Source organism: Diaphorina citri, unplaced genomic scaffold, assembly GCF_000475195.1.
Source record: "Diaphorina citri unplaced genomic scaffold, Diaci psyllid genome assembly version 1.1 scaffold2510, whole genome shotgun sequence".
In the NCBI taxonomy this organism is placed as follows: Eukaryota; Metazoa; Arthropoda; class Insecta; order Hemiptera; family Psyllidae; genus Diaphorina; species Diaphorina citri.
Window position 1 is genome coordinate 1 of NW_007379931.1, and position 10,850 is coordinate 10,850.

Below are 10,850 nucleotides of genomic sequence, written 5' to 3' on the forward strand. Positions count from 1 at the left end.
AAGACTTTGTAGAAAAGGATCTTGGTAAAGATCCATGGGGATGTGTGTATAAAATAGCAGCAGAGAAGATAAACAGTCAGAAAGGAAGGGGGCACAGTCACAACAACTATGAAAGAAAAATTGGAAGCTATAATGGAAGGAATTGTTGAGGATGACAGAATAGAAGGTGAAAATGAATGGCACACGAGTGTTCGATCCGAGATAAGTAAAAGAGAGAACATGGAAGTAGTAGGAAAATTCATAAGAGATGAGTTAATGGATGCAGTTTTCGAAATAAAAAGCAATAAAACACCAGGTATAGATGGGATTCATGGGGAATTGTTAAAGTATTCCTTTAGGATTTTAAAAACAGAATGGTTAGAGATAATAAACTACTGTTTAGAAAAAGGATATTTTCCCAAAATCTGGAAATTAGGGATTTTGAAAGCCATATTGAAAACTCCTGACAAGGATCCAAAAGACATAGGATCTAGAAGACCTCTTACGATGCTAACTGAAATGGGAAAAGTAATGGAGAGAATGATGAAGAAAAAGATAGAGGATAGCGTGGATAATCAAAACTCACCACTGATTCGATTTCAGAGGTCTGCAAATATGGCTAGAGACCATCTTGATCTTTTTTCTACAACTTTGACCTCAATTAAAAATCATTATTCTAGGTATTTGCAATGATATTATCAATTATTTTCTAGTCATATGAATTATTCTAGTCTTTCTGTTTTCTCTTTTTGTTCCTTTACTGTATTTTTTTTTATTATTTTTTAATTCTCGTCTTTTTATCAGATTCTTTCTAATAACTCTGTCAATATTTTCCTAACTTTTTTTTTTGCTTTAACCAATTTCTTTATTTTTTTACAATTATTTATACCTGTTCCAGCTAGGCCAGTTAAATATGTATTAGATAGGCAATAGGTACACATCTGTCCAGATAGCTTTTTCTGGTAGCCCTTTAGGTCCTGCATCAACCCTCAAGCGTTGTACAGTCGTTCGCGGGACACCCTGTAGAACAGTAAGTCTTGACGCATCGTTAGTAGGTAGGTACTTGCAGCATGTATGCCTATCGATAAAGTTATATCTATTACAAGAATGAGAAGTCTGGTGAAAAAGGGAGCAAGAATGGAGTATAGAAATGAAGTATATGAAGATAGTAGAAGTTTGAAAGAATTTGTAGAAGAATAATATAGTAAGTGAGAACCAATATGGATTTGTGAAAGGCAGGGGCACTGTGGACTGTATGATGAGGCTAATGAAGGAAATAGATGCCAGTGAGGAAAAATATATAAGAGGGACATTTAATAATTTGTGGTGGCCTGTGTTATCAGAGCGTGCAATATCAAAAAGTTTCCAAAAAGTCTGGTGGATCTGATCTCTAGCTATCTAAGTGATAGGAAACTAGTTTTTAGGAGCAAGTATATTGAAACAGGGAAAACACTAACAAAGGGGTGCCCCCAAGGAAGTATTTTGGGGCTGTTTATTTGGAACCTGCCCCGTTTATTTTTCGTTTTTGATAGTTAGGTTGTTCATTTGTAATAGATAGTAAAGGGAAACCGTTTATATTGTAAATAAATAAAAAATAAATAAATATTACAAGAATGAGAAGTCTGGTGAAAAAGGGAGCAAGAATGGAGTATAGAAATGAAGTATATGAAGATAGTAGAAGTTTGAAAGAATTTGTAGAAGAAATAAGAGACATGGAAATGCGAAATTGGCAATCAGAATGGGAAAACTCGACCAAAGGACGAACAACCTATGAGTGGATAAAAAACATAGAAGAATGGTTAGCGGTATGGTCTGAAGTTTGGGGTAAGATGTCTAGAGGTTTAACGGAAATTATGACTGGACACGGAGAGTATGGGTATCATTTGCATAAAATAGGTAAAAGACCGTCATCATTGTACATAAGATGTGGTTTGGTTGATACGTCAGTACACAGAGTTAGAGAATGCTGTCTATTTGAAAGAGAGAGAAATGATCTATTAAATAGACAAGAGACATGGCCTGAAAACCCATTGGAAACAGTAAGGTTGTTAATTGAGAGATGATCTAGTCGAAAAATTTAATGAGCTCGTTCCCCTATTGACCATTTCATAGTGATAATAATAACCATAGTGTATCGGGGACACTTACTATTACTACTGCTGCTAGTCACTAATGAGTGGAGGATGTAAGAGTGAAAAGCAATTAAGTATGTAGGTACTAGTAAAGAAAATACAAAGCTTCGGTTATGACACCTCTATGACAACTCAAACCGAACCAAACTGAGAGAGAGAAGGTTATTCAAATTTTGAGGTTTCGAAGTGGAAAGAATGAATCTGAAGAAAGTGAGAGAGAAAGAAAGATCAAAATCAGAAAGGAAATATTAAAGAAAAAGATAAAAAGAGAAGAAATATCAAACGAGGGAGAATTATCTCAAAGAATGATAAGAAATTAGGAGAGATGAAATAAATAGAGAAAGAGAGAGGCTTGGAGGAGATATGTGAGATTTGAGGAGAGGTATTAACATGAATGTTATCTTTTGGAGGAGGAATGTCGCATTTGGCGGCATCCCTCTTCCGAGAGATGTTGATGTCTTACCTGAGAGATAAGATCAGAGAGGCGAAGATTTTATCTTCCCCTCTCAAATCCAGGTTTTCATTTGAGGTTCAACCCATGAGAGAGGAAGGGGGGAAGTGGTGGCACCGCCCTTCCTCTGCCATGGGTAGTATCAAGGATTATTACCTCGACATTAGTTTGCAATTTTGAAGTGTTGTACTCTATTTATTTTATTTGAGTTTTTATTTATTTATTTTGTACCCTTGTAAAAGGGATGGATGGGGGATTATATTTTCCCTCCTCCATTCCTTAAACATGAAGAGAATTTCAGTTTGTAAGATCTGTCACTGTGTGTAAGAAAAGAAATAAATAAAGTTTTGAAAAATTTTATTTATTTATTTTGTACCCTTGTAAAAGGGATGGATGGGGGATTATATTTTCCCTCCTCCATTCCTTAAACATGAAGAGAATTCTGTTTGTAAGATCTGTCACTGTATGTAAGAAAGAATAAATAAAGTTTCTTAATGCAGAACGGTGCAGAATAATTAGGGATTAAGGATCTCTAATGAAGATTTGCCGTGGCGAAGCACGGGTAATCTGCTAGCTATTCAATAAACATAAAAGGCATTTTCCTTCCCGGAGGGACGGACCAAGCTTGTTTGAGGAAAAAGAAAGGAAAAAAATAAAATAATGTGTTAAGAGGATTCTCATTATTATTTTTCTGAAAGAAAGGTTGTAGATAGAAATTTTCAAAAATTTCGCCCGTGGCGCGGCGCTCTATTTTACTTTGCTGACTTTAGTGTTCAGCTGTAATATGCAGGACGATCTAAGAATTAGGTATGTAGGTATTTATTAGCTTATTAAGTTATTACCAATTAAATCTCCTACGGACCAGGTTGACAAAACTGATAGTCCACCTTTGAAATCATTGAGATGGTCTACAATATAATTTAAATCTATTTCACAATCTACTTTCGTGTCAAATTGGATTCGAATTCCACAATTGTTATTGTTCTTTGTAGCAACAGGCATCAGATCTTCTCTCAGATAAATATTTTTGATGACAACCTCAAACAAATATACGTGTTCTTCTTCAAGGGCCATTTTGAGAGCTTGATTTATTATTTATCTTTTCTTCCTGAAACAACAATGGTGTGTGTTGCTTTCCTGTAAATTCCCGAAGTCCCTACTGATAACTGACCACGTCTATCAATGCTCCCCCAGGCTCCTTGGTGAATTCCCGAAGTCCCTACTGATAACTGACCACGTCTACCAATGCTCCCCCAGGCTCCTTGGTGAATTCCCGAAGTCCCTACTGATAACTGACCACGTCTACCAATGCTCCCCCAGGCTCCTTGGTGAATTCCCGAAGTCCCTACTGATAACTGACCACGTCTACCAATGCTCCCCCAGGCTCCTTGGTGAATTCCCGAAGTCCCTACTGATAACTGACCACGTCTACCAATGCTCCCCCAGGCTCCTTGGTGAATTCCCGAAGTCCCTACTGATAACTGACCACGTCTACCAATGCTCCCCCAGGCTCCTTGGTGAATTCCCGAAGTCCCTACTGATAACTGACCACGTCTACCAATGCTCCCCCAGGCTCCTTGGTGAATTCCCGAAGTCCCTACTGATAACTGACCACGTCTACCAATGCTCCCCCAGGCTCCTTGGTGAATTCCCGAAGTCCCTACTGATAACTGACCACGTCTACCAATGCTCCCCCAGGCTCCTTGGTGAATTCCCGAAGTCCCTACTGATAACTGACCACGTCTACCAATGCTCCCCCAGGCTCCTTGGTGAATTCCCGAAGTCCCTACTGATAACTGACCACGTCTACCAATGCTCCCCCAGGCTCCTTGGTGAATTCCCGAAGTCCCTACTGATAACTGACCACGTCTACCAATGCTCCCCCAGGCTCCTTGGTGAATTCCCGAAGTCCCTACTGATAACTGACCACGTCTACCAATGCTCCCCCAGGCTCCTTGGTGAATTCCCGAAGTCCCTACTGATAACTGACCACGTCTACCAATGCTCCCCCAGGCTCCTTGGTGAATTCCCGAAGTCCCTACTGATAACTGACCACGTCTACCAATGCTCCCCCAGGCTCCTTGGTGAATTCCCGAAGTCCCTACTGATAACTGACCACGTCTACCAATGCTCCCCCAGGCTCCTTGGTGAATTCCCGAAGTCCCTACTGATAACTGACCACGTCTACCAATGCTCCCCCAGGCTCCTTGGTGAATTCCCGAAGTCCCTACTGATAACTGACCACGTCTACCAATGCTCCCCCAGGCTCCTTGGTGAATTCCCGAAGTCCCTACTGATAACTGACCACGTCTACCAATGCTCCCCCAGGCTCCTTGGTGAATTCCCGAAGTCCCTACTGATAACTGACCACGTCTACCAATGCTCCCCCAGGCTCCTTGGTGAATTCCCGAAGTCCCTACTGATAACTGACCACGTCTACCAATGCTCCCCCAGGCTCCTTGGTGAATTCCCGAAGTCCCTACTGATAACTGACCACGTCTACCAATGCTCCCCCAGGCTCCTTGGTGAATTCCCGAAGTCCCTACTGATAACTGACCACGTCTACCAATGCTCCCCCAGGCTCCTTGGTGAATTCCCGAAGTCCCTACTGATAACTGACCACGTCTACCAATGCTCCCCCAGGCTCCTTGGTGAATTCCCGAAGTCCCTACTGATAACTGACCACGTCTACCAATGCTCCCCCAGGCTCCTTGGTGAATTCCCGAAGTCCCTACTGATAACTGACCACGTCTACCAATGCTCCCCCAGGCTCCTTGGTGAATTCCCGAAGTCCCTACTGATAACTGACCACGTCTACCAATGCTCCCCCAGGCTCCTTGGTGAATTCCCGAAGTCCCTACTGATAACTGACCACGTCTACCAATGCTCCCCCAGGCTCCTTGGTGAATTCCCGAAGTCCCTACTGATAACTGACCACGTCTACCAATGCTCCCCCAGGCTCCTTGGTGAATTCCCGAAGTCCCTACTGATAACTGACCACGTCTACCAATGCTCCCCCAGGCTCCTTGGTGAATTCCCGAAGTCCCTACTGATAACTGACCACGTCTACCAATGCTCCCCCAGGCTCCTTGGTGAATTCCCGAAGTCCCTACTGATAACTGACCACGTCTACCAATGCTCCCCCAGGCTCCTTGGTGAATTCCCGAAGTCCCTACTGATAACTGACCACGTCTACCAATGCTCCCCCAGGCTCCTTGGTGAATTCCCGAAGTCCCTACTGATAACTGACCACGTCTACCAATGCTCCCCCAGGCTCCTTGGTGAATTCCCGAAGTCCCTACCGAGAGAAAAAAATACAATACATTGTACGTGTATTTATTACGTCTAACTTACCTTTCTGATTCATATAATTTTTTTTATTTCACTATCAATTTAATTCTTCAACTGAATGTTTTGAAGAGGAGCGTGTCGTTTGTGTGATATCTTTATTAATTAATGAAAATTAAATAATATATGTATTACGATTACTACTAGATGAGTTTTTATTCTATTTAAAATAAGTTATTATTGACAAGAAAATAAAATGGCCATTAATCAATGTAGTCTCTGACACTCTAGCACAAAATCTCAATTTACCAGCACAGCGTTTAACATATTCCAGACAAAAAGAAATTACCTCCTTGGAAAGCTACTTTCTCTCCTTTCTGAAACAATTAATATTTCAGTCCTATCTGTATTTCACTCCAACTGTATGTTGTTGTTGTCAAATGTCGGGAACTTGGCCATTAGGTCATTCTCCCACGTGCATTCCAATATTTTTCCACGATGTTGTTGCTGAGCGGACAATTCGGAGAATCTCTGATTCCTATTTTGTGCAGGTGTTGTGCAAGGCAGTCATGACCCGTGATAAGTCTGAAATGTGTAACTGCGGCTTTTCTTGGTAAGTTTGGAATCAGGTTAGGGTTTTCCACTATTGGTTGCCATTTCTTCCCGATGCTTACAGCATTCATCCATTCTTTATGTTTTTCTCTTTTTCTCTGTATTTTGTTTTTATTAATCTCTTAACAGATTCAAATGGTGGAGGTTGTGCTATTGGGATGGATATTTTTGTACCCTTTTTTGCAAGAAAGTCTGCATTCTCATTGCCAATCAGCCCACAATGTGCTGGTACCCATTGTAGTAATAATTTCTCCAACTGTATAAACCAAGAGAGTTTTAACAGAGGGAACTGTAACTGCTAAGGTTTTATCGTCTCGAAATCGAAGGAGTTGTGACTTCACAAAATAAGAAATGCGCAGAAACGCATGTGCACAAACAAATTACACTAGTGTTACCTGCAAGGGAGTTTTGCTCGGGACAGTAAATAATACCCCCACAAAAACACAAATGTGAAAAAAGGCCAAGTTCCTGTCCAAAAATATCGGCCTATAAAAGTGGTGATATCAGAAAATTGAGGCCAAGTCTGCATTCCCAGTTTTTCGTGCCTGCTGAAAATGCTGAATTTTAATAACAATAAAAGGAAAGTAAACAAAAGATATTTAAATATTTAATAACAACGTAATTTTATTATTCGAATTTTCTCATTTTATTTTTTCGTTCATTTCTGTGTTTTTTGTGCTTTTAAAATTTCCGTTTTTTATTGACATAATCTGTGTTTTTTTCTACATCTCTGTGTGATATCGTAACTCTTATCCGTTAAACCATATCTGTGCAATATTAGTTTTTAAAAATAAATTGCGGTGCTCGTCTGATGAATGTATAAAATATCTTGGATGCTCGTTCAATGATGAAATAAAGTTCGATCATGATGTGCTTGAAGTATTCACCAAGAACTGTCAGAAGTTGATTACAAGTCCACTATTAAAACCAGACCAGAAGTTGAATGTTATCAACCAGTACTTATCTCCAACTCTAATCTACCCGCTACAAATTGCTCAATTGTCGAATATACCTAATTCTCTACTAGAAGGCATGGACATCATCATTCGAAGAACAGTGAAGGCAATCGTCGGTCTCCCCACTCACACTATAACTTCCATGTTATATGCACCTAGAAATGTGAGAGGACTTGGGATATTGAACTGCAAGTGGGAACTGTACTTACAACACTACTCTATTGCAAGCAAATTATCTTCTGTGAATGATGAGATTTTACACATCTCCTTTGATTGCAATGCTGAAATGAAGACATGTGTAGATCACTTGAAAGTAGAAGGTACAAACTCCAGAGAATTGCGGAGTGCTTTGAGAACAAAATCATTTGAAGAATGGTCAAAAGGATCCTACCAAGGAATTGGAGTAAAACACTTTGCCGATCACAAACAAGCAAATGCCTTCATTACAAACAAGAATTCGCTTTCATCTTCGGAATGGGTTGCAGCCATCAAGCTCAGCGTGAACTATGCAAACCTCGCAGGTGTACCGGGAGTTCAAAGTTCCAGCAACAACTCTAACCTCTGTCGCAGATGCTTCAGAGAGAAGGAAACACTCCCACATGTATTGGGTTCTTGCTGCTACAATGAACAATTGGTCACATCTCGCCACCACAAGATCAAAAGGAGAATCATCGAGTTGCTGAAAGAAAAACAAGTGGAATGCTACGAGGAAGTGTCTTGTGTTGATAGCAATGGTTCGAGAAGATTTTGTGATATTGTGGCTTTCCCCAAGAATGACAAAAAGGCATACATTCTGGATCCTACTATTCGATATGAGTCCAATGATAATGATCAAGCAGAGAAAGTTGATAAAGAAAAGAAGTCCATCTATGAGCCATGTATTGAGTATTTGAAGGAGAAGTATAGTGAAAAATATCCCAACAGAAAGTATGAGGTCATCGGTATCTGGTTTGGATCAAGAGGAACCATTTCAAAGTTCACTCTCGATGTATTTGACTCATTCAACATTCAGAGAAAACACGTCCAAGAATTATCTGAAACAATTATCAAACAGTCGTTACATATTCTTCACAATCATATCTATTCAGTTAGCAAATGACAAGAGTGACAAGAAATCTACGTGATTAGAAAGAAAATCCTATTGAAGACAAATATCCCATGATTAATTGGTATTCTGTGCTTTTTATTTGGCAACCAGCCAGAGGCTGGCAGATTGTTTATGTGTTTTTTTTTTAAATATATAATCTCTTCTTCTTCTTTCTTCTTATGACCACCGGGCCAATTTGTCTACCAACATCTACAGTACTAATCAGGGCATTCTGTTCCGTGCTCAGAAGTACAATATCTTGTGTTTTGATCTCAACAAGTTACTGTCCAGACGCCATTTGCCATTTCACGAGACACGGTCTTCATCTGAACAGACATGGGAAAGTGACACTTGGGAGGAAACTGGTATCCTTTCTTTCGGATTTCGAACCCGGCTGTCCTGCTTCATCCAATGATAATGAGAACGCGACACAGGATTCAACCTTCAACATGTCTCCTATTCAGAGGCCAAGCGCACTACAAACTATGTCGATACCTACTGAACTGAAACTGAAACCTCCCTGCTTAGTCTGCTTCGTTACGTAACGAACCCGAAGGTTTCAGGTTTCGGTTTCAGTTTCGGAACTCAGATCCGAAACCTTAGAACGTTTCGAAACCTGGGATCCGGAGCCCTGAAAAGTTTCATTTATCCCATCACTACAATGCAGAGGTACAAAGAAAATAATACAAAAATGATTTCAAAAAAATAAAACAATACAAAATATAGCATCTAGAGTTCATTTAAAAGTTTCATCATACGAATAATAGGTGCATTGTTTGCATAGTTTGTCGAATAAGTATTCGTTTTAAAGGTTTTGCACCGAGTCAAACGACGGGTGCAGTCAAATGTCAATAGTTCTAAAAGCATAGCACAATCAACTTGTCCTTCAATCAATTTTTCAATAAACTTGATATCTGCATTCTTCCTGCGGTCAACCAAGGAATCAAGATTAGAGTTCCTGTGCGGAAAGCGGTATCTAAAATAAGACAAGAACTTTTTCTGTACTCGATCTAAAGTATTACAATGAACCTTATAATATGGGGACCATACCACACAAGCGTATTCGAGGAGAGAACGGACTAAAGACTTGTACAGAAGAGAGAAAGAATCAGCTGACAAATAAAATAATGTGTTAAGAGGATTCTCATTATTATTTTTCTGAAAGAAAGGTTGTAGATAGAAATTTTCAAAAATTTCGCCCGTGGCGCGGCGCTCTATTTTACTTTGCTGACTTTAGTGTTCAGCTGTAATATGCAGGACGATCTAAGAATTAGGTATGTAGGTATTTATTAGCTTATTAAGTTATTACCAATTAAATCTCCTACGGACCAGGTTGACAAAACTGATAGTCCACCTTTGAAATCATTGAGATGGTCTACAATATAATTTAAATCTATTTCACAATCTACTTTCGTGTCAAATTGGATTCGAATTCCACAATTGTTATTGTTCTTTGTAGCAACAGGCATCAGATCTTCTCTCAGATAAATATTTTTGATGACAACCTCAAACAAATATACGTGTTCTTCTTCAAGGGCCATTTTGAGAGCTTGATTTATTATTTATCTTTTCTTCCTGAAACAACAATGGTGTGTGTTGCTTTCCTGTAAATTCCCGAAGTCCCTACTGATAACTGACCACGTCTATCAATGCTCCCCCAGGCTCCTTGGTGAATTCCCGAAGTCCCTACTGATAACTGACCACGTCTACCAATGCTTCCCCAGGCTCCTTGGTGAATTCCCGAAGTCCCTACTGATAACTGACCACGTCTACCAATGCTCCCCCAGGCTCCTTGGTGGATTCCCGCAGTCCCTACTGATAACTGACCACGTCTATCAATGCTCCCCCAGGCTCCTTGGTGAATTCCCGAAGTCCCTACTGATAACTGACCACGTCTATCAATACTCCCCCAGGCTCCTTGGTGAATTCCTATCAATGCTGCCCCAGGCTCCTTGGTGAATTCCCGAAGTTTCTACTGATAACTGACCACGTCTACCAATGCTCCCCCAGGCTCCTTGGTGAATTCCCGAAGTCCCTACTGATAACTGACCGCGTCTATCAATGCTCCCCCAGGCTCCTTGGTGAATTCCCGAAGTCCTTACTGATAACTGACTACGTCTACCAATGCTCCCCCAGGCTCCTTGGTGAATTCCCGAAGTCCCTACTGATAACTGACTACGTCTACCAATGCTCCCCCAGGCTCCTTGGTGAATTCCCGAAGTCCCTACTGATAACTGACTACGTCTACCAATGCTCCCCCAGGCTCCTTGGTGAATTCCCGAAGTCCCTACTGATAACTGACCACGTCTACCAATGCTCCCCCAGGCTCCTTGGTGGATTCCCGA

General features: G+C 40.6%; 1 long non-coding RNA gene across 1 annotated transcript; it reads right to left on the reverse strand.

Annotated features, from left to right (window-relative positions):
• Nucleotides 1-3,450: 3,450 nt before the first annotated feature.
• Nucleotides 3,451-6,995, reverse strand: LOC113471487. Its single transcript, XR_003394168.1, has 2 exons — nucleotides 5,917-6,995; nucleotides 3,451-3,670 (listed from the first exon to the last, which is right to left on the reverse strand). It is a non-coding gene; the product is annotated as an uncharacterized LOC113471487 (long non-coding RNA).
• Between the last annotated feature and the right edge of the window lie 3,855 nt (nucleotides 6,996-10,850).